This window comes from Anser cygnoides, chromosome 26 (assembly GCF_040182565.1).
Source record: "Anser cygnoides isolate HZ-2024a breed goose chromosome 26, Taihu_goose_T2T_genome, whole genome shotgun sequence".
In the NCBI taxonomy this organism is placed as follows: Eukaryota; Metazoa; Chordata; class Aves; order Anseriformes; family Anatidae; genus Anser; species Anser cygnoides.
The window spans coordinates 4,238,644-4,262,843 of NC_089898.1; the positions used below are offsets into that span (position 1 = coordinate 4,238,644).

The 24,200-nt window shown below is 40.0% G+C and overlaps 1 long non-coding RNA gene across 7 annotated transcripts in view; it reads right to left on the reverse strand.

Annotated features, from left to right (window-relative positions):
* Positions 1-3,047: 3,047 nt before the first annotated feature.
* LOC106046273 (uncharacterized) overlaps positions 3,048-24,200 on the reverse strand; it is a 39,327-nt gene continuing 18,174 nt past the window's right edge. For 4 of the 7 annotated variants that reach the window (XR_010826619.1, XR_010826618.1, XR_010826617.1 and 1 more), the window contains 5 exons: positions 22,353-22,489; positions 21,877-21,939; positions 20,821-20,943; positions 17,186-17,475; positions 14,673-16,529 (listed from right to left, as the gene is read on the reverse strand). This is a non-coding gene — a long non-coding RNA (uncharacterized lncRNA). Of the gene's footprint in view, positions 3,187-3,706; positions 3,860-14,671; positions 16,530-17,185; positions 17,476-20,820; positions 20,944-21,876; positions 21,940-22,352; positions 22,490-24,200 lie in introns of those variants that run through there. The other 3 variants (XR_010826621.1, XR_007157465.2, XR_010826620.1) reach the window with 2 other exon arrangements.

Below are 24,200 nucleotides of genomic sequence, written 5' to 3' on the forward strand. Positions count from 1 at the left end.
TGCTTTGCATCTTATTAATTCAAGGCTATTTTTAAAAGTCCAAGAAGAATGGAATGGGAGTCCTGTTTTCCAAGCAGCCACTTTCAGGGAGCTTTGAAAAACAAAGCATTTTTCCTGCCCTACCAAACACTCCACAGTAGCTATTTCAGTGTTAACCATTCTGTAAACAGCACCGCGGCCCACTGAAGTCAACATTTCTCAACTAGCTTTGCAGAACTGCACAGAATGACAGCAGCAGGCATTACGGCCCTTTAGGAAGTTACGTTATTCCACCCGGTACAGAATATACCGGGCATTCTCTTTTGCTGCGCCTCTTACAAGAGTACATTAGATTCTATATGTAACCTACTGAATTCCAACGAAATGTCTTGGAGCCAGCCTCAGCCTTTCGGGAGAGCTGCATTTTAGGCTTAGAGAAACACCGCGGTACTGTGGATCTGAAGGAAGAATTTACAGGACAGCAGAGGCACCCAGCACATCACCTTCAGCACCCACAGGACTCGAAAAGACATTATAAGTACCAAATTCAGCCTGCACTCGAGTACCAGCTGTGAGCGCTTCACAAAGCTGAACACAGCAGAGCAATCCAGAACCGACAAAACCAGCAACCTCCTGTTTCAGCCAGCCAGTTAATTACTCAGTGGTACCCAAACCATAACGTTCGAATGTCTCTATCACATACACACAAAATATCAAGGAGCAAAGCAAAAATACTTCCTCTAAATCGTGACAATCGCCCCGTTCACAGCATTCACCTTCCCAGCTTGTCCCATCTCAGCTACTCAGGTCAGGGTGGTGCTAAAAAAAATTACTTATCTATTAATAGGGGCACGGGAAGTTCACTTCAAAATTTATGGCGTCTGCTTTAAAGCATTAGAAAAGATGTTCCCTCCTTCATCAACAAATGGGTTTGATGGAAAGTCTCCAGGAAGATTTTCCTTATAGTGCTGATAAACTAAAGAGCTCAAAACTCTAAGCCACACATGAAAATAGTGATACAGCCTGAAAGAGGTTTTCACCCAAAAAGTAGTGAAATGGTACAAATTAGGCATCTCGTGAACTTACAAAACTTTGAACAATTAAATAACAAATAAGAATTATCTATTCTTTTTTTCCCCAGAGGTACTAATGCTACTGCAGCATGCCTTAAAGGAAAATAAAAATAAAAATAAAATTTTTACTTATATAATATCTAGCACATATTGAGACAGGCCAGGCAAGAACACTGGTTTTTTTTGTTGTTGTTGTTTTTAAAGACAGTTAAAAATCATCTCCTCCACCCACACAGAACATCAAACAGTTCTTTAAATTACATATACTTACAAGAAATCAAATTCAGCTAGAACAAGGTGATGCTGTTTTTCAGAAGAATTTCCAGCAAAAACTGCAGCTTCAAGAAAAATATTGTCCAATCTTTTTGTCACAAATTAAGTAACAGATTTTGTTTTAAAGTTTAGTTTTCATTTTGTTTATTAGGCATTTGATGATCGTGCCTGGAAAAATTTCAGGGAGAAGAAAAACAGAATATATAGGCTTTAATTTGAGCAGGTTTCTTCTCCGGCCCCTCAAAGAACACAAATAGTCTCTGCTGCCAATTTGTTCGCTGTTTCACTCCAGGGCTCGGGGAGCCAGTTCTCTGCTCAAGTTCACTCCCTTCACTTTCTTCTGAGATGAAATCTGGACTCAGGCAATGGGACAACTTGCTCTACACTCCAGTACAGGCAATATGAGTACGGTTTGTGCCAAACTGAACTTCACCCATCACAGTCCTGCAGCTTTTGCAACCTCAAAAACACTCCCGGCTGCCTCCAAGGCCATGGTGGGCCGGGACAACCTTTTCAGCCTGTTTGGCACTACGAAGAACTACCACAGGGATTGCCACAGGTTGCTCAGAGGCTCAGAGGTTTCTCATAGAAGCATTAAGGTTGGAAAAGCCGTCCAAGATCATCTGGTCACACCATCTCCCTACCACCATTGTCACCACTAAACCATGTCCCCAAGCACCCCACCCACCCTTTCCTTAAAGGCCCCCAGGGACGGTGACGCCACCACCTCCCTGGGCGACCCGTCCCACTGCCTGACTGCTCTTTCTGAGAAGAAATGTCTCCTCATTTCCCACCTGAACCTCGCCTGGCGCAACTTGAGGCCATTCCCTCTGGTCCTGTCACAGTTACCTGTGAGAAGAGGCCGACCCCCAGCTCCCCACAGCTTCCCTTCAGGCAGTTGCAGAGAGCAATGAGGTCTGCCCTGAGCCTCCTCTTCTCCAGACTAAACAACCCCAGTTCCCCCAGCCACTCCTCACAGGACTTGTGTCCCAGGCCCTTCACCAGCTTCGTAGCCCTTCTCTGGACACGCTCCAGGGCCTCGATGTCCTTCTTGTACTGAGGGGCCCAAAAGTAAAAACAGCACTTGAGGTGCGGCCTCACCAGAGCAGAGTGCAGGGGGACAATCACCTCGTGGGCCTGCTGGCTACACTCAGCCACACATCCACGCAACAGGAGGTGTAGCAAGGCCTAAGCAATAGGGTAAATAAAAGCAGCCTACACCGAGTGGCCCCGGGTGAGATGTTAGCTCCTCTTTATAGGAAAGAAGCACCGCCTCAGGAGGCAGCCATGTAGCTCCTGACTGGACATCAGTGCAGCTGGGCCTAACTCCCACCTGCAGCTTGCCTCAGGAAAGTTCCTTCACTTCTGTGCAGTTGACCATTTATCAAATGCTAACAGCAACTAGTTTTTTAAAACACTTCTAAGTTCTGCTGCTGGCAAAAAGCTATACAAGAAACACGCAGTTTGCCCACCTTGGATAACCTCTTCGTACAGTGCCACTCTCAGGTAAGCTGTATGAAAACAGGAGGGTTATTAAGGCCAAGGGTTTCTTTTCAATCACCCACGTTCATAAGGGACATTGCTGTTACTTACAAATAAATCACAATATTTACTCGTGAAACTAGGAAAATACTTCTGATTTATTTGTAAAGGGATGGTCCATATTTAATTGAATACACTTCCTTTAACAGTTCTGACAACAACATTGCTTTGAGAGCTGTGACAAAAGAGAGCTAATGCTTTCTAATAGCATATAAAGATTACACCACTGAGATTGACAGAATCATTGGCTTTATGTCACAGAACACAAATGCCTCCTTTCTTCTGTATGATGGTCTGTGCCACAGAAATCCCTTGAAATCTAGGGAAAAACATACAGGGAAATTATGTTTCTACTAAAGAGAAGCTGAAGCAATGAACTTTTTTTTTTTATAAATTAAAACAAGCTTGACTAACAACACTCTTATACTCAATCACATGAAAGTGACTTAGAGTACTTAATTGACTGTAATTCTCTACAGCACGGACAGTGATATCGGGTACTTGTTTTTCCCCAGGGAAATCTCACTGAAAAATAAAGCCTGTGTGGATGGACATAATGACTGCATGCAGGTTTGAAATGACACAAGTAAATAGCAAGTTTTGCAATCAGAAACTTGATTATTGAAATAAACTATTCCCCTTGTGAGCATGACTCCTGACAAATTATAGAGAACACAAACACAGAAAGAATCCTAGCTGCAGGGAGCAGGCAAGCATCCCGAAGTCTTCTACAGCTAGTGTGTCAATAGGACCAATGATCCAACACACTCAGCACTTTGGAAACCTGGGTCTTAAATCTGGAAGAATAAGATCTTTTCTTTAAGGATTATTTCCATTACCTATTGCACATGAAAGATCATCTCCTTTTTGTGGATTGCTCTCCTACACACTTGTTTCACGTCCCTCAGAACTGTACTGGAAAGTGTATTCAAATGGTACAAGGCTGGCAAGACTTGCAGCAGATTCTTTCAGTGAACAACTTGATCCTTCTTCTTTCATGGGAAGGAAAAAAGCCTTACATTAGACAGAGGTTAAGAGCATACAGTCTTAGGTTTTCTTTGTAGAAAGCATGAAGCAGAACAGAGGAAAAAAAAGGCTCTATTAGTAATGTTGATCCACATTTTGATGAAAGCTTAAAATGTAAATGAAAAGAGAGAGAATAGGGATGAAGCATCTTTAAACTTGCAACAAATCATTTTATATTGATAGAGTCCTGGGCTTAAATCCAAGCACAGCTATTGCCTTAATGCAGACTGATTTCAGGAGACTTAAAAATAGCCAAGATACTATGGTGATTGGCAGGCATTGTAGAGACAGCTGCCAAAGTCAAATTGATTTTTTTTTTCCTTTTGAAGGACTCCAGATAATTTAAGCAAGGCCACAAATTAAAGCACACACACATGACTTCTTGATGATTTAAAAAACCCAGTCCCCAGGAGGGGAGCTATTTCCCCACCCTCACCTTCGAGAAGCACAGGGAAATCATGTGCAGACTGACCCCGCAACGCTGGCGAGCATCCAAATGAGTGGTTTGCTGCAATCTTGCCCTATGCACGATCATGCCCGATTCAGCTGCTGTACAGTTCTGACAAGTATGAACTCTAGGGCTTCAACAAATGGCGATTCCTAGTATTATGCACTATTAACAGATGGGACCATCTCAGGACTTCACTGGGCATCTACTTGAGGCAGAGCTGCAACAAGAGGTCGCACAGGCTGCACTAACAGGCACAGGTCACACTAACAGGCACAGGTCACTAGATGGATTCGCAGAAAAACTCCAAATGTAGCTAAGCTAGAGAAGGTCCAGAGAAGGTCCTGAGGGTAACAGAAGGCATGAGTTTGGGCATGTTGCTATTTTTTTTTTCTTTCCCCACGTTAAAACCTTCCAAAAGGTCAGGCAGGCAAGGGCAGAAAGGACTTGGGGGTGGTGATGGTGCTTGAAGCATTTTCTAATCCACCGAGAACACTGCCTGCTTACACCACTCACGCATCTGTCTAAGGCTCTTGAGATATTACTTCCACCAGCAATATAAATGAATTCAAGCCTGCATTACAAGTCTGATGAATTTTCAGCTAGTGGCATTTTTAAAATAAAACACATGTCAAGCAGTCCCCGTCACACGGCGTACAATACATCCGAGTGCTGGTACTTCCCCTATGCTGGAGGTTTGCTGCTATTAGCAAAGCTCAAGCCTTCGATTGTTGCTGGATGTTAATAACCCAGAGAGATTTAAATAAGTAATATTGACACTGCTTGTTGCTTTAGCAGTGAAGGTAACAAAACCAACCTGTTTAAACTACTTACACAGTCAGAGTTCACAGTGTAGAGCTTTTCTATCCAACACCTGTGATACTCTTTTGGTCTTCAGTTTTGTACTAGAGATGCTACTCCTATTAGAGCCAGAGTAAGCAGGAGAGTCCTACAGTCACCTTTCTGCCCATAAAAATGATACAGGTGGATATTGGTAAAAGCTAACGTTAGTCCTGTTAGGCTAACACAAAATCATTCAGGTTGGAAAAGACCTCTATCATCATCTAGTCCAACCTCTAACCAAGCACTAAAGTCCACCACTAAACCATGCTACTAAGCTCTACATCTACATGTTTCTTGAATACCTCCAGGGCTGTTGACTGTTGACTCAACCACTGGGCAGCCTAGGCTAATGCTGCACAACCCTTTCAGTAAAGAAATTTCTCCTAATATCCAGCCTAAAAAAGGCTATAAACCTATAAAAGGCTAACATAAGCTCATCTCCTCAGTTTCCCTTTACAATCAAAGTGTTCAATGCAGTAAGCACTGCCCAGTAAAGGAGCCTAGGAAGATTAGTCTCGAAACACTGCTCATTAAAAGCATCACGCACAGACACGAAGCAACTTGCTGGAAATCACCTAGAGTTACGACAGGGCTGTATCAGAAAGGACAAGGTTACTGCCTTCATGTCACTGCACCACCCTCTTTCCAGGATCCAATTCCTACCTGCACAGGTAGCTGAGATGGCCTGGGAGATACTTTCTTGCCAAGTCTTGCAATCACAGGGAAATCATTCACCTAATGAATCTAAGTTTGATAATTACAGTAGTAGCATTTGCACATGCATGTACATTCGTATGTTCTCAAAAGTAAGAAAGACCTAACGCATGAAAAAAATCCAAAAAGAAAAGCTCCCTATAGATGGAATAAAAAGTCAATCCAGGATTCCAGATATTAAAGATAACAAAAAATTAGGCGTTTTTTCTCTAAAGTTCATTATAATTTGTAATGCATTTCTCTTGCAATGAACTTAATCATAACTACGTGCTTAATATGGACAAATAAAATACAGAAACCTGCTCTGCAAATATTATTGAAACAACAAGTGATCATTAAGCATGGCTTTGTTCAAACTGTAAAAGTCTGTACGGGAGGGGTCAAAATGAGAAAGATTGGGGATTGTAAGGCCTGATTCCACACACCCGTACCCCAAGATCTTAATAGTCAGATGCCCTTTGATTTCAATGAAGCTTTGGTTAAAACCTCAACTGCTTGTTCTCATGGGCCTGGATTTCCCTATACAGCCACTCTGACAAAACCCAGCATCTGTCACACTGTCCATTTCAGTAGCCCTTTTTTTTTTTTTTATCACAAACCTTTATACAGTTGCAGGGACGGGGGGAAGACACTGATTCCCCATTATAACTTTCCCTATGCTAAAATCGTCCTTGTGCAATCACTAAACAGGATCCCTATTTAAAGATCACCTTTCCTCAGTCCTCCAAGACCATTAAAGCCTAAGTATCCATTACATGTTCTGCCCAGCCTATTATAAAGGTCAAATGTTCTAAGACAGCTACCTTTCAGCTCCAAATGTAATTACACTTCCTGAAAATCATACTGCTTGCATTCTTTTTTGAAATACATAATGAGATTTCCATACAGAAGCACTACTGCAGAAATGATAAACCCTTTGTGTAACACCAAGACTTAGAAAATAACATCTCTGCTTAGTTCAATACTGGACAAGAATGGCAAAGTCCCAGAGAAGTTTATTCTGAACATTTTGAGCCAGAGCTGGTACAGCTCATCAGGAACGGAACTGTGTTGCTTTAGAAAAATAATTATAATTAAGATCAAGTTTAACATATCTTCCATTATCAGCGGTAAGGCACAACAACTTCCAGAACAGTCTAACATACAAACTTAGGGGACTGTGTGCCACGTTTTACACAAAAAATGTTTTATCATTATCTGTATCATCGTGGCTACCTAAACCCCATACAATTCAACTCTGCCTGCTTATGAAACTATTAGGACACATACATAAAAGTTAGTTTCCAAGCAAAAGAGCCTAGCCCAGGCACCAGAAAAATAGCAATAAATCGCCCAAAAAAGACAAATGAGGATGGTAGGCCGGTAAGGTGAAAGTGAGAATGTGAAATCAGCACGTGAAAAATAGTCTGGCAGACAAACAAAAGTCACAGCTCTTCATCAAATTCACCATAAATTCAGGTTTGTGACACACAGCGGTATTAGCATCTTAAATAACATTCTCTATTACGGCTAAAAGGAACATTTTGATAAACAGAGGTTATAATGCACTAGCACAAACCTGAGAAGAGAACAAGCTGCACACGGACAAAACTCGGTAACACTTCCTATGTCATTAAATAAAAATGTAGAAACTGTGGGGCAGCACTGGAGAGCAGTCTGAGTACCACGGACTGGATTCTGTCACTTCTAATCTCATAATGTTGCAACTACATCCTCAGCACTACTTGATAAGAAAACAGCTAAAAAAAAAAAGCACTTGAGACGCCACAGGAAAGTGCTGCTGCTGCTGAAGTTTCCCTAAGATTATCAAAAGGGGGAGACATTGCTCAACAAAGCTATGTTGGATGCAATTGAGATAACAGTGGAGATCGTCAAAAGAGCCACCCTGACAGAAGAACAAAGAGAAGTGATGGCCTAGGAGTTAGCTGAAAGACGTGGTTACATCACACACAAACTCCACAGGCCTTTTCTTAGGAACTTGGACAAACAACTCCCCTTGTGTGTGCTTGAGACTGCTGCCTCCAATACGAAGATTTGTCAATTCCTTCACCTTCCTTCTGCATTTACACAGCAAACTGTTAGAACAGAATGAACATTAAATGTAATACTAAGCCACAATGATGTTCCGGGTTATTTTTAAGTCAGATCAGACCCCTCATCTGCTATACATACTGCATGGCTCCACAAACTGCTAAATTATCCCAGCAGAAGGCTCGAGATTCACGGGCTAAGAAAGAGGGGTTTACTACCTTTGGGCACATGCACAGTTTCATTGAACTGTACTTTTCAGAAAACCACAAAAATAAAGAGACCTGAAAATGAGCACCAGCAACGACCACAAAAAAAAAAAAGTTTTTGCTGTGCCTTCCTGAAAGGAGTGTCCCAAATGAAGACAACAGCTTACTCCAACTCCTGGAGTCCGATGGTACAACGCCTTTATCTTTTAGAGTCAGTACAAGTAATTTACGATTTGAAGTTTAGATTAAAATGTTTCATTGATGTCAGGGAGCATTACACAGTCACAGCTACTTGATATCAAACAGAAGGTATGGTACTTGGGAGATGATGTGCTTTCTGTAGTGTCATGGAAGGTATCTTTAGGAGTTGGAATTCTGTCCTATAAAATTTGCACATTTCTCAGAGGAACTTGACAATAAAAGTGGATCACCTCTCTTCAATGGAGACATTAAAGTCCTTGACGGTTCAGACTAGAAGTGAAAATAGCTGGTTTTGTTAGTATGCAATCCTGAAGATCGATCTTGTTTTATTCCCATGACTGGTATTTTCACCGATTAAAATTTGCTCTGCAAATGAAAGATGTTGACCTACAGCTCTTGCCTGCAGAGATAGAAGAGTCACTGCTCCTCTCAGATGAAGTTCTTTCCCTAGAGAACAGCCAAAGACCTAGAGCTTTCATCAGATTATTAACAATGTTATCTGGAACTGAAATCTAAAGGCTTCAGAAAGAACATCTATGACTGAGGGAGTCTGTCATGGTTCATGCGTGTAATATTACCTGCATTTAAAATAAATGTTTAAAGTACAAATGCTCTAGGAGGTCCTGTAATGGGAAGAAAAAAACAAAAACGGAAGACAATTCTTCTCACCATTTTCCCAAAAGTAGTCCACATAAATATCACACTCATGACAACCATCCTCGTCCTGGCAGGTAAGCCAGCCAGCCAACTTATTGCAATTGTATTGTTACAGAGCCAACAGCCTCATTGTGTTATTCAAACTATCACATCCATCTGCGTGCTGACAACTGAAAGCTCCGAATAACTTGCAAGTTGCCTGGAGATGCCCAGCTGTTCGCTAGCCAGCTTAATTAACCACGGGCCTAACTGAAATGCTGCTGTAGTCAACAGGAAAACTCTACTGATGCTAATGGGCTTTGTATCGGTCCCTAAATCCAGTTGTGCTTCTCAGTTGAGAGACTAGCTTCAACAGATTTCAAATGTCTTAACACTTCCTAATTTGTTTCTTAAAGGTCAGAGCTTCTAGCTGCCAGATAAAAGGTTTATTTGTATTTTTGTTCCACATTGTGGTATCAGACGAGAACCCGTGCAGAAGCCCAGATCATCATGTGGAAGCAGCACCAAGATGCAGCACGTAAGGAACAGCTCGACTTTGAATCCCCAGAATCTTTCTACATTTCCGCTAACTTTCCCTCTTCGGCCCATTTTAAGTGTTTGCAGTTTTCTTTTGCTATTAAAGCCCAGAATCCTTGTGCTAGGTCACACCAGTAGTCCCAATTTAAGTGGGAATTCTAACACCAGTGAAATCTCTCTAAATATTCCCTAGAGCTTGCGATGGCTATCGGAGCATTTTAAAAGCTCTGAACAGGGACATCACTACCAATTACACTCCGAATGGAATGACTTGGGGAAACTTATCTATAAAAATTATCTTTAAAAAATTGCCATTGAACTAGCAATAACCCCGAAGAAATAAAGCATGTCGCTTTGCACTAAAAGCTTTCCCATGTGAAAAAATATCAAGTTATTCATGAATGCACATCCTGATCTTATTTTGGCAATAATGCATTAGGAAAACAGAAGGGATAACCCAAGCTAAGTGCTATGACGTTAATGTATTAATTTAGAGAGGTGAAGAACATCTGCATTCATACACAGCCCTCCAAGAAAGCCCTTACACCATCTAAGACTAGGATTTACTGAAATTAGCACTTCAGCTTACGCAAGAGATAAGGAAGGAAAAGCTTCTGCTGGAATTTATTTATAAGGGTTTCAGCACTAGCACTATGTAGTCAATAGAATAACTTACTGCTTGCAAAACACAGATTAAAGATGACTAGTGGACAAAACATCGCAACAAGATACGGTGCAGTGACAGGCACAGGAGCTCAGGGGGCTCTCTCCTTCAGTCAGAAAGAAGCCTGTTCATCTAGGTACAGTAAAAATCTCATTACTATGTACATTTGCAGAGTCTATTACCATTAGAATTAGTGAAAATCCTAATTAGGGCAGGAATGCAGTGGTTGCGTATGCCAGCACGTATTCTTCAGACATAGTATTGAAAATAAATGTTCTAGTATGTACTAGGTTCCTCCTCCTAGTGGTAGATTAACATTTCATTTGGAAAATCAGACTCATGTGTTGCAGAAATTGCCTTTTTGGTTATAAGGCACAGAACTTGAGATCTCTCTCTCTAGATTAAACTGCACACGCTGGCAGCTTGATCTGTGGTTCTAAATATAAAAACCAGGCAACGAAACAGAGCGATACCTTTCACGGATCACACTAAAAGAAAAAGCATTAACACACCAGTTCAGAATTAGCTTTCTCAGGACTGTGAATCTTCATCTTCCCATTATGATCCCATAAGAATAGCTGTCTGCTGTATTTCAAGTGTTTCAATTTCCAGCAGTGACTACAAAGCTTCAAGTCAGTATTTTAGTTCCCAAACCACTACTGTTTATGAAGCCAGATGAACCATCTCACCTAACACTTGGGGTTAAAGTAATCTAAGATTTTGTTCCGAAATTTAGATAAGAATATCAAGATTTCAAGTAACAGACCGCAGAAGGCCTCAGTGGGAAAAATATAGGAGAAAAATAAAACTACATTTTCAGTAGTTCAGTATTCACGAATCAACAACACTAAGGTGTCATGTAATTCTGGGAAAATCACCGTACAAAAATTAAGAGAATATGCTTTGGATTCCATCATCTTATTGAGTTCAACAAGCCTGTTGTTACAATTTCCCAGGTTCCCTATACAACACTTAAGGGCAGAAATATCACTTAAAAACACAGATTCTTCCACAATTCAAAGCTAAAAAAGCTTTATGAAAAAATCTAGAGTAAAAACTTGTGTTGACAGACAGAGGAAGAATGTAGTAGAATATCAGAGAAAAAAAAAGAAAAAAAATCAGAAGAAAAAGAAACATTAAAAACAGGAAAAAAGGCTTTCAAATGTTCAGGGTTTTCTGCTGCCCAAAGTACAAAGTGGTTCAACAAATTCTAAGTAAAATTTGCAAGCAAAAGCATTTTAGTTCATTCCCTATTAGTTATTCCCATGTTTTCAATGTTTTTCCCCTTGATTTATCTTACTTTCTTTTTTAAATCAGAAGTGACTGAATACATATTTCTTTCATCTATTTAATGAAACTGAAATCCTCATCATGTCTGTGACAACCTCCCTGTTTAGCCACCTGTACTACATCCTATATCGGTCAGTAAATGCCGAACGTCAACAAATTTTAAGCGATTCCAACGTGATGCTGCCTTTTCAATCTCATGTGGAACTTGCCTGATATCAAATTAATCTTTCTTGCCAGGCAGATCATATTCGGTTAGAATTTCCTCCACTGAAAAGTTGCATCGATGCTCTTTTGAGCAACGTATCATCCACGTATCTGGGCAAAGGACAAAAGCAGCATATTTGGGGGCTTATCACTGCTCATGACCTTTGAGGATGCAGACTTCAGACAGAAGAATGCAGTAGCATTGAATTCATCAAATGCCATTAGATCTCTTATCAGATTTGAGAACTTTCAATTAGAGAGGCATGTAGAACTGGATGGAATTTCTTGACAAATAAGCTCAAAACTCAGTTTCACCAAGACTCAAATCTCTTCTACTTGTCAAATCAGATTAAATTTTGCAAGGCTTGTCATCCAAAAAAAAAGTAAAAATGCAAGTATTTAATCGCCAAGATGTTTCATTCACAAATTTGAAAAAAAAAACTTCATTTGGAAATATCGGTTCCAGTGCAAATTTAAATACAATAGTTAAATAAACTTGAAAAAAATATAATTTTGACTCATGCTGCCAACCTGCAATTAAACTACTACTTGTTTTCGGTAGCATTCCCTTTCTTCTGTCTTTTAAGTTTGAAACTTTAGTTATCAAAGAAAATATTGGCCACTAACTGTTCTATTCTGCTTTGCTCGGCCATACAGCATTAGGCATTTTTAATTTTATTTCTCATATAATTAAACTGCAAGATACTCTAATATTGTTAGCAAATCTGCAAAGAAAAACTTGCCCAGGATCATCTAGGGACTGTGTGACTGCTAAAAACTAAGCCCAGGTTTCCAGGTCTTGTGCTGCCTCCCCAACAACTGGAATAATGCAATTCCTCTGTTGGCCATGCACATCTTGCTTGGGGTGGGATTGCTTTTTAGTCTGAGAGAGGAAAACAAACAAAATGATTCTCAAATATCACACTGGAGCAGGCTAAGAAAGGAATTTAAGTCTCACACTTGTGTGATAACCATACAAATTACAGTCCCCTGAAATACTGGCGATTTGCAATGACTGTGCTTTACCAGATGCAAGGAAATATGATGGAACAATTAAGATGATTAGGTTTTTTTTTTGTTTGAGACTAAGTTAGAATGCAGTTTTCACTTGCAGCTTACTTTAGGTCTTGAGAAAGTGCCATTTTTAAAGAGAGAAAGGTCAGTCTTGTCAACTTAAAAATTAGGTAGTGTTGTACCATCAGAACTGCATGTTATTTCTTAGAACCCTTCCCCTTAAAGGTCTTGAGAAAAGCACGCACACACACATACAGATTTTTCTTTTTTCTTCTTAGCTCCAGCTATGCATTGTTTTTGGAGGATGAAGACTGTTAAAGGTTTTTCCTGCAGTATTTGCCAGGAAAAGTCCTTCCCAGACAAAACGGCCTTGCCTGCCTAATATCTTAATTTGATAGCCAATATGTACGCTATTGACAGACAGGAAACAAAGTTCAAAGTATACCAGTGGGAAGAGAGTCCACTATCTTTTTTTAAACATCTTAATAGCTCTTTAAGATCAGAATTTAATATCATAGCCCCCCTCAGAACTATTCCAAAGCATTCTTTGCTCATTAATCCCAGTTGGCCATTGCAGCAATGAGGTGCAAGGGGGGGGATTAGTATTTTCCAAAGGCTTTTAGAATATTTCTGTATTTTTATGTCATTGCAGGCTACATATTCTCTTCTCTTTTCCATCCAGAATGGCTGAAAACATGGAGAAACAACCTGGTTGCACCTGGAGGTGCAGACTGGGGAAAAAAAATCTCACACCTTTTCTCTTGTGGAAGACATGATGAAAAATGAAAACATTACAGCTCACAAATATCACTGGGTTTAATTTCTAGAATATTTCAGCGGTAGCTCATCTAAATTTTCAACCAATTAACATTTTTTCCCATATAACTCCTCCCAGGGATTAGAGAGCCACACATGAATTAAAAGGCAACTAGGTTTCCACACTTGATCTGGTAGATATTACAAAGACAGCCAGATGGAATAAAGAGATTTAATCTCCCTAAAATTCCAAAAACCTTCAGGGCTGGTATTAAATGTGTATCAAGCCTGGAGCTGCTACTCAGCCTTTGTGGAATGTGTCTTGTTAATTTGCAAAAACATACAGTGAGAACTTGAATGGGTTAGGACAAAGCATTGAATATAAGAGCAGGGAGGATAGTTGATCCAATTCTATCATTATATTTCAGAAAAAAATCACCTCTATCAACAGAGTTACATCTCTAAGACACAAAACAGGCAAGTAGAGAATCAATTATGAGAAAGCTTTGGGCCACTTCAAAGTTCTCCAGCTAGTGTTCTAGCTAGTTCTCCAGTTAGTGGCTGGAAAGCTGCCTGGCCGAGAAGGACCTGGGAGTATTGGTTGATAGTCGGCTGAATATGAGCCAGCAGTGTGCCCAGGTGGCCAAGAAGGCCAACAGCATCCTGGCTTGTATAAGAAGCAGTATGGCCAGCAGGTCTAGGGAAGTGATTGTGCCCCTGTACTCGGCTCTGGTGAGGCCGCACCTTGAGTACTGTGTTCAGTTTTGGGCCCCTCGCTACAGGAAGGACATGAACGTGCTCAAGCGAGTCCAGAGAAGGGCAACGAAGCTGGTGAGGGGTCTGGAGAACAAGTCTTACGAGGAGCGGCTGAGGGAGCTGGGCTTGTTCAGCCTGGAGAAGAGGAGGCTCAGGGGCGACCTCATCGCTCTCTACAGTTACCTGAAAGGAGGCTGTAGAGAGGTGGGGGTCGGTCTGTTCTCCCACATGCCTGGTGACAGGACGAGGGGGAATGGGCGAAAGTTGCGACAGGGGAGTTTTAGGTTGGATGTTAGGAAGTACTTCTTTACCGAAAGGGTTATTAAGCATTGGAACGGGCTGCCCAAGGAGGTGGTGGAGTCACCATCCCTGGAGGTCTTTAAAAGACGTTTAGATGTAGAGCGTAGTGATATGGTTTAGTGGAGTACTTAGTGTTAGGTCGGAGGTTGGACTCGATGATCTTGAGGTCTCTTCCAACCTAGAAATCTGTGATACTGTGTCTAATCACTGTTTATATGTGAAAAATACAGATCTCAGTTCCAAGGAGACACTGTCCTTATAGTCCCTGCATGTACAACGCCAAGCACAACAGCCTTTGCTGTCCTGACTGGAACTTAAAGGCATCTTAAAGTAGTGTAAATAAGCAGTAGCTGTGTACCTAGGAGATGACAACAATAATAACGCACCTCAATAGTCCTTACACTATTTTATAGACTTCTTTGTATCATCTTCCACTGTCAGCACCCCATTCCTTTTTAAACATCTTATTTGTTTTTAATTAAAGTTTTGAAAATTTCCTATTAATCTTAAGCTTGCATTTCCTCTCCTCTCCTTTTTTTTTGAAGGCTAGAACTATACATGTTCAAGAACTTGCTTTAAGGGGTATTTTGCTGGCCCTTATACCCACGAAACGAACAACCCCCCCCAGTAAAATCCAGCATATTAATGCAGCATTTTACATCTCCCATTAATGTCATCTGCCTCCCTAAGGAGCTCTCCTTCACATAGTGTTTCATCACAGAAGACGTTTCCAATGTGACCTTTCCTTTCGCGCAGCTGTACCGCAGTAAGAGGTACTACACTAAGCCAGTCAGAAGGAATGGCCAAGCACAATTTGCACTTACAGTCATGTCAAAATGTATTTTCATGCTATTCAAGACAAAATGTTGAACCTGGAAAAAAGAAATGCTGGACAAAAAAAAAAAATGAAGTATTTCAACTCACATCAAAATAATCTTGTGTAAACATTTTGGTTTCTTTATACTGCTAATTCCTATTCTATTAAGATATAGTACAGCATACCACATCGTATTTGAAACAAGACAGATTTTGAATTTCGGTAACTTTTCCATGGGAAAATAAGATTAATGTATTCTGAGGTATTTCAATTTCATCAAAAAAATCTTGCCGTGTAAAACTGTTCTATCAAAACCCAAACCCAAAATACTGACCAGAATAATAGCAGCCATCAAGTTGTTGTTATTATTTTTTTAGATCTAACATTAAACAAGTCATTTTTTCATTTTAGCTGCTTTTCTATGATCTGCGCTGCTCTTGTCAAGACCACATTTTCAAAAGATGCTCAGCTAACAGTCGCTGCCTTTAGCAAGCCCTGGGTACAATGTTCTTCAGTAAGTTCGTCCTGCTCAGCATGGTATTTTATGTTATTCTACAATGTTATTCTCAATCATTTGCCAGGGATCACAGTGGTCTACAACCATCCCTTAAAACATCCATATTCATTTTCACTGGAAATCTTATTTCAGCCATGTCTCTCTAATAGCACAATGAGTATCAACTTGGGCATGTTGAAGCTTCCATCCCTACTCCAGACTAGTGAATAGGAGGAACAGGAAAAGAAAGCCTTTAACAGAATCCAAGGTCAGCATTTAATACTCTCTTTAATGCTAGACTATCAGTGTTGGAGGCCTATTTAATTCCTTTTAAACTGTCAGTTAACAAGTATAATCCTTGTAAATAAACAAACCCTTGTGTGAACAGGCTCTTTTGATCCTTACGAATAAGGCTAAACAAGCAATGAGAAACATCTGAAGTCTGATGCGATAATCAAAGCATGTCTTCTGCATGTCGTCTGAGCTGGCAGCTAACAACAGCTTCAATGCACCTCCTGAGCGGCCTTTAGTCTTGAATACTTCATTACAATACACTTGAGCTTTATTGCGTATATGTGAAACCTCTACAAATTCCTCTTCCAACAAATATGCTCACAACTTTTCTCTGAGTTTTGGAAAAAAACCATACTTCTTAAAATTAAACAGTGTCTGCACTGGAGTTCACAGGTTGTCATCCAGCTGTAACGTAGTGGTGCCACTGTACTTTAAAGAAAAAAAAAAAGGTGAAATGCTACCCAAAGCAGTCCAGATTCTCGTTTCACTTTGAGTGGTGCTGCAACAGGTAACAGCACTAAGTCAATGTACACACTTTGCTAGGAGGGAAGCCTTCTGCAATGCATGGGAGGTAGAAATGTAAATTTAGCCCTCCAGTCCAGCTATTAGTCTTTGTAATGATTCTGAACCACAAATATGCTAAGATAGCATCTCATTCTGCCTGTGCTCGAGTCACAGGTGCTCCACAGACTCCTGATTTCTTTGGTCTTTTATTAAGCTGAAGTCTGGATGGGCACGAGAGCTAAAGGAAAAGGATTACAGGGGTTTATTCAGCACTGTCAGTGAAAGAAAATCCCTGTCTCACTGCCAGATGCATTAAACTACTGATCTCACAGTTGCATAAAATTATCACTGGCATTAAACCTATGCTAATTCAACCCAGAGCAAGGAAAGATGATTTAACCCAGCACCCTTTTCCAATGTCATTCAAAAACTCTAATTAGAGAAGCACTCCAGTTCTCTCCCTTCGCACTGTATTGTTATGGGTATTATTTAAAAATATATTATTTGTATTCATTAAGCAGAATGAGAATAACTAGGAGGGCACTTGGGCTATATGGCTGAGGAATGCTGTTTAGACATACCTGGTCGCAGTTTTCTGCAGAAACATTAACCTCATGTTACATAGGTTCTTGCTTGGCTTCATTCATGGAAATGACACGAAAGCAAATTGGATGTTCTAAAGTGAACATTATCTTCTAAATCCCTCTAAAGAGGGAAACCTTCAATCTGTTGAAATGACAGGTTTAGAAGTTAGTTAGAGCCAGGAGGTGAACTGAGCCAGGAGCTGGATTCGATGACCCTTGGGGACCCCTTCCAACTGGAGATACTCTATGCTTCTACGACCTTTTTCTTCCTTTCCCTTTACTCCTCCCTGCAAAAAATAACAACTCTCAACAACGAAAGAACATTTTCCTCACATTGTACACCTGCTACTTTTGAAATGTATCGTGACATCATCAGACTAAGAGAAGATCACAGAAACGCACAGATACATCAATGCATACAATACCTGAATTGTGTTAGCAATGGGATTACTGTGCTCCACATCCCATTCCTTGAAGCTGCTATGGTCACACACAGCACGGAGAGGGCCAACAAATAAAAGCCTACTTTTCAAACAAGAGGATATGAAATTGAGAATTTGGGGGCTCAGAGCACAATTGAATGAATGGGAATTAGAAGAGGTTTTTCCATCAGGGAGATTTTTCTATGGCAGTTGTTTCTGCGGAGGCCTACTGTAGGTCTTTACGTGTCTCTTTAACGAGCTTGGCACACATCTGTGTTAAGACAGACTATCTGGCTAGACAGATCACTAGTCTGATCTAATATGGCAATTTCTATGTTCTTAGAGGAAAAAATAAAAAGTAGTGTAATAACACACTCCAGGGAAAAATCTAGAAAAACTTAAAAATTAAAATAAAACCATAAAAATTGCAATAAATTCATTTTCTCTCTCCTGTGTTGCAATATGATTTTATGTGCAACATTAAAACTACAACATGAGTTATCATTTTAAGCCTTACTTGAAAGTGACTGTGAGTAGAGGCAGGCAACTGAAATACACCAATCCTGGTGGATGAACCGAGTTTATATCCATTCTAATTACATTCATAATACACTCGTTTGAACTACCATAGGTATTATTTAGATGTATGCTATACATTCTGTCTAAAATAAATTGAAATAAAAATATAATGCATAACTGAAAAATATACTCTGTACAAAGTACTGTATCTCACTGACAAGTACTTTAAAAAAAGGCTAAAAGTAATAAAAATTACTACTAGAAAAATCGAAGTGTTCCATTCCTAGATTTTATGGGGTAATAAAAAATGAAAAAGCAGCTCTAGTTAAGCTAGACTGATGAAGTGATATACTGCCAGAAAGGCATTCAAGGTTGTGTTGAAACAGATTTAAAATTGATATATATCAAATACAATAATTCTGGTGCATATTAAATAGAATCTAGATAGAATGCTAGCGCAGACTTTCACCAGATGATGGTAAATTAAAACAAAAAGTTTGACCTACACAAACTTTTCCATGCCAAAGAGCTTGGATGAAGCTGTTAAGAGCAGTTTTAACCCACACAACGTGGAGCTTCTGAGCAACACTGCAACTTCTTTCTTCATTTGCAGGAGTTTCAGGAAACATCTACAATTTCTGCCATTTAAACTATTTTATTTGTAGCAAATATATGTTTCTGATTGATGTCAAGAAGCACACAGAACAGTTTTGCCTTTTGTCAGAACAACTGAAAACGTGGCCATGCGTTACAATTGATTTCCAAGGCTAATTTCTACAGGCACAGCTCGAAGATAGACATCCTCTCCTAGGCAGTCGTGAGCTTAGACACTTCTCAGTGACAAACACAAAATGGAAGAGTTTAACCACCTTATCCACATCTCTGACTCAGTTGTAGGTGGCGCAGTAGGCCAGTTGAGAAGGTTATCACCGGGAGTGAGGCTTTGCAGTGTTACATTTCATTTTCATCACAGAGGCAGAGGAAGCAGAGCTAATAAGTACTTTGAGTTCATGCAACACAACTAAAAAACAAGGCAAGATCATTAACATTCTGGCCACGTTCTGGATGGGTTCAGGTTATGACACCTCATTTATTTTTTTTAAGTGAGATGCTCACTGGGAAGTGTGAACTGATCTTTTCAACACTACCCAGTATTCACCTTCCTCCTGCTGGAATTAGATAAACTTAAAAAGAAAAAAAAAAAAAGACTTCAAAAAAATTCCCAGTGTTCCCAATGTGGGAACAATCGTGAAAACAATTGTGAAAAAAGGTTTGCACATCAAAGTGTTCCGACACATGCATCTGCTTTGCAGTTACTCGTTCTGAAGCTCGTCCTCAGCAAACAGCCAGCACAACAGCTACATGCCACTCCGGTCACACAAGAAGCACATTTTGGCTTTATCGCCATTTCACAAGCATTTAGCTAGTTATCCTGGCCAGGATCACGAAGAGCTGTCATCACATGCAGTACCAGAAGCTCTCAGAGAAAACCCAGCAATACCACCAGCATCACAGCCTTGCAGGACAGGAGGCTTGCCTGTGACTGTACTGTGCATCACCAGCTTTGTTCCTACAAGTAGCACCTTGTCAACGTAGGGACCGTAATACGTGAAAAAGTCACATGCAGGAGTCAAGAACACAACAGCAATCCCTCAGCGCCTGACCACAACATGTTCACTCTGTTACGTTCAGCAACGCTCACGCAAGTGAAATGGATGAACTGTTACCAACAGTTTTCCAACCTTACCCCAACCCAATGACATGAGGTAGCTTGAAAAAAGAAAAAAAAAAAAAGACGGTATTAAACAACACCAGAGACAGCAGCATTCTTTGCCTACAAAATTGCTCAATCCATCCATATCAAGGAACACAACTGATTTGTTGACAGCAGAAACTGCAAAACGCTGTCAAACATAAAGCAGGCTCGCGCCTGACAGCCTAAGCATGCTACACCAATTATCTCGAAGCAACTCTAACTACAGCACCAGCTTCTTAGAGAGGCCTTGTACACCCCGGCAGTGCGAAAGCAGAAGCCTGCTTTTGAAATGTTCACACCTCTAAACGCTCCCCAGCCTATGACATTCCGCAGGAACAAGTTGCTTTGGCAGTTTAAAATGGAAAGCATCCAGGCCTTACATACATTAGGAAACGCGAAATTATTAGTAACAGAACGTTATAAACTTGTCTCCTTGACTACTCATCTTGAAGAGTATCGGCTACAGATTGTTTTCTACTTAAGAAAAAAAAAAAAAGAATAAAAGCATGAGCATCGTGCATGTGAACAACTGCAGTTTGCTCCAGCCAGTCTGGAATTTAGCTAGTCAAACCTCTGCACCAAGCCTCCCTTGGGGCATTTAGACCCAACACTTCTGAAAGTTTTATAGGCACAGAAAATGGCCTATTTCCTCCCTTACTGCAAAAACCTTTTACTTTTTTGAAGACTTAAGTAAGCTACACTCAAATCCCCATGCCAAGCAAGCCAGGCTTCTTCTTCTCTAATAAATTACTGTTTTACAATACAAATATTTCCTATGGATATACAAAAGACAGCAAAAGCATGAGACTGATCTGTCACAAGTAGGAGAGGCATTCTACTAGCTGTTTAAGAATATGGTAGGTCTGTTTGTCGCTGTGATTTACAACAGAATTACACAGGAGTGCTATAAAGGCACAATTCCCACCCTACCTTACCCTCGGTCCTTCTCTGGTGCTAAGAAATCTCTCGCGATTCCATCGCCATGTGATTTAATATATTATTAACTCCAGAGTTCTTTGAATAGGAGGTGGAAACCAGCACACTTCCAGTCCTTGTAACTGCAAAAAAGAACTTGGAACATGAACCCCTAAAGACCACAGAAGGCTCTGAGACCATAAAACAAATCATTTGCATGATTTTTAACGCAGCCTGGCAAATATTTGAGCTATGCAGAGAAATTACCAAACAGCAACTTAAAATTAAGTAGAAGATAGCATGGGATTTAAAAAGAGATTGGACAAATTCCTACAGGACAGATTCATTCACAGCATCCACTGCGTGATAACAAAAACACTGTCGTCATGATGCCACCTTCTCCTGCTGACATTTCTGGACTGCCGTTTCAGAGAAGGTGGGGCGAAGTTTCAGGAAAAGGATCGCTCACTATTCTATAATTGCCCTAGTCCCTAATTTTTTCCTTAGCAGCAAGCATTAGACGCTATCAGAAGTGGGATTGCTGACAGATATGGAGCTCACATTTTGACGTCATCTGATCAATCGTGTTCTTAAGTTGTGGATGCAAGATACACAACAAGATTTAGATTTTTATTTTAAATCAGAATATTTGTCTAATATTGTTCTTCCTGTGCTGGATTTTTTTTTTTTTTACGAAAAAAAAAAAGAGAAAACATTATTAATACAAAACTTCCACAAATTAGTATTGTACACATATACGCCCATTACAACAAGAATTGTAAGAACTAGCTATATTTGCTAGGTAGAAATAATAATAATAATAAAATCAGATCTGGAGAATTTACTAGGAGAAAAATATCTTGTGCAAATGCTAAAAGTCACCTCTTGTTCAAGGATTTTGGCATTATCATATAGCTGGGTATAGGTTTGCTGCATGTTATAATTAAATGTATTGCTGCTGTGTGCTACACTCATAAAGCAAAGATCTCCAAAAAACCAACAACAACAACAAAAAAAGACTAAAAGAATGCAAAAGAGACAAGAATGACCTGGTATCCCTCTTGTCATGTACTTACACAGTAACAGGGTCTGACATAAATCTCAGATTCCTATCAACGTGTTCATACCATACTGGCCACCTACAAAGAAACATTAGCATGGCAATTGGCAGAAAAAGCACTGGAAAAGACACTCTTTGTACACAAATGTCCTTTCACGGGTTTCTGGCCCAGCCTACACCTGTTAAATTTATTACTTTTTTTTTTTAAATCATAGATGAAGGTGGTTTATCTCTAGGTATAAAATAAACATCAAAATAAGGAAGATGCAGATAGAACATACAAAGGCTTGGAAATCACAGTGGAATAGAGCACTGTGCAGATAAGAAATCAGTCTCTTAAAGTAAACCAAGGGGATTAAATCAAACTCTAAAAGCAGACAAGTAAATGATAAATGACACACAACTGTAACTAAACTAAATCTTTGGTGTCTAAATGAAATATAGAGGGCTGAAGAGATTATGCAAATTGAATCAGACTGAATCAAGACTTACGGCTGATGTAAAGTGTGAGGGAACACGCTGCAGTCTGAAGCCAGAGCAATTATACAACCTGGGACTGAGCAGCTGACCAAAGGATAATGGATGGAAATTTGCTTTGGTAGCCTGAGTTGCATCTCCACAGGTGCCATCTAGTGTTTTGGGAGGAAGGTTAAAAAAAAAAAAAAAAGAAGAAAGCTGTACAAAACACTTATGTATTAGGGCTTGCATATGTAAATACCTACTCTTACTCAGAGTGATCCAGGTGAGATCTGAAAGCCATACAGAGCCAAAAACTACTAAAATCCTTCAGCTATAGTACTTTTGAAATGGCAGTACAGTTGCTTTCTCCTGAAATACAGTTGTGTCCTTTGCATCCTTTTAAAAAATACTCCTGAAGCAGACTGCTCTCTATTATTAGGTCTGATCACATTTCGAATTTGAATTCAAAATTTCTCAGAAGACTTTTAGAAGAGTTCAGATCTCAATTTCTAGTTTATTTTTCTTCTTTCAAGTCTGTACTCACACAATAGTCACACAATAGAATAGAATTAGTAATACAGAACTTAGGCAATGAGTTAAATGATCCAAAATGATGCTGTCTTTATTTTATTCACTATTACCAGCAATTACAAATCATAATACAAGAGTCTTTTGACCTTTAGAATAACTGACGCAGTCTTTTGCAAGCTGAGCAAACCAGCCTCCCTAAGAACACAGGGAAGGGAAGGACGAAAGTCAAGTGCTGTAATTAGCTGCATAATTATTTTCCAAAATAAAATGTGCAATCTTCACCTCTTTGGCACTGAATGGCGTCATTGGGGCTGGTATCATTAAGCTGCCATCGCTGCACTATCATTACGGGGCTGATAAGGGAAGACAAACACTCTGAGATCCACTAGAGGATGCGCTTATTTCCCAACTTCCCTCAACTAATGTATTTATGTACTTATTTTTGCAGATGATGGGATTTTGAGGGCATGAAGGAAGGTCAGTGACACTGGAACCAGCAGGGACAAGAAGCATTTTTCTCAACAGGAATCGAGACTGGTGCTCTAATAATCATTATACATTAAACCCTAGCTTTTTTTCAGCCGACGACAAAACTCTCATCAACTTGAACAGCTTCAAGATTTTACTCCAGGCTTGCAGACACAACAATAAACTCAACACAAGAACTAGAGAAGGAATGAAGGGGAAGAGGGAATCCAAGTCTTCATGAAGCACTGCTCAAGCGAAGCTCCATCCTGAATCTACAGGTAACAAGCGCATATCGTGAGGGTCAGAGTTACCCAATACATTTGGAAACAAAAAAATTGAAAATACTGCTTGCATAATGAAACAAGAATAATTGAAAAGTCTTTTAATTCTTCTTGCCACATAAGAATGTCAATATATAGTACCTATCCACTGCATTGGGTATTTCTAATACTGACTGGAAGTGAGCTAAGACTCACGTAGTATTTGATAAACAGTTGGCATGCACTGAATTATATTTGCGTTTGTATTTTTAATAGCCTTCTTTCATCCCTGTTATATCCCAGGATCCTGCTTACTGCTAATAAAACAGGTTTTTCTTTTTGTTGTTTTAAGTGCAGAAAAACAGCAGCGGGCACAAAGGACAGGATCTCACCAAGGCAGACTCTCCCATCCAGGAACACCCTGAAAGATTTGTTTCCCCAAAGAAAAAAAGGAGCAAGGGAATCCCCACAACTTCCAAGGTATAAGGTAACTGCAAGACTGGATCTAAAACTTCCTTGCTTGCATTTCGGCCAATAAACTACAAACCGAGGCACTCATTCTTTGGGTACAACTTAGACTTGGCTCTTCAGCAAAATCAACAGGAATCCTCAACAGGCACAA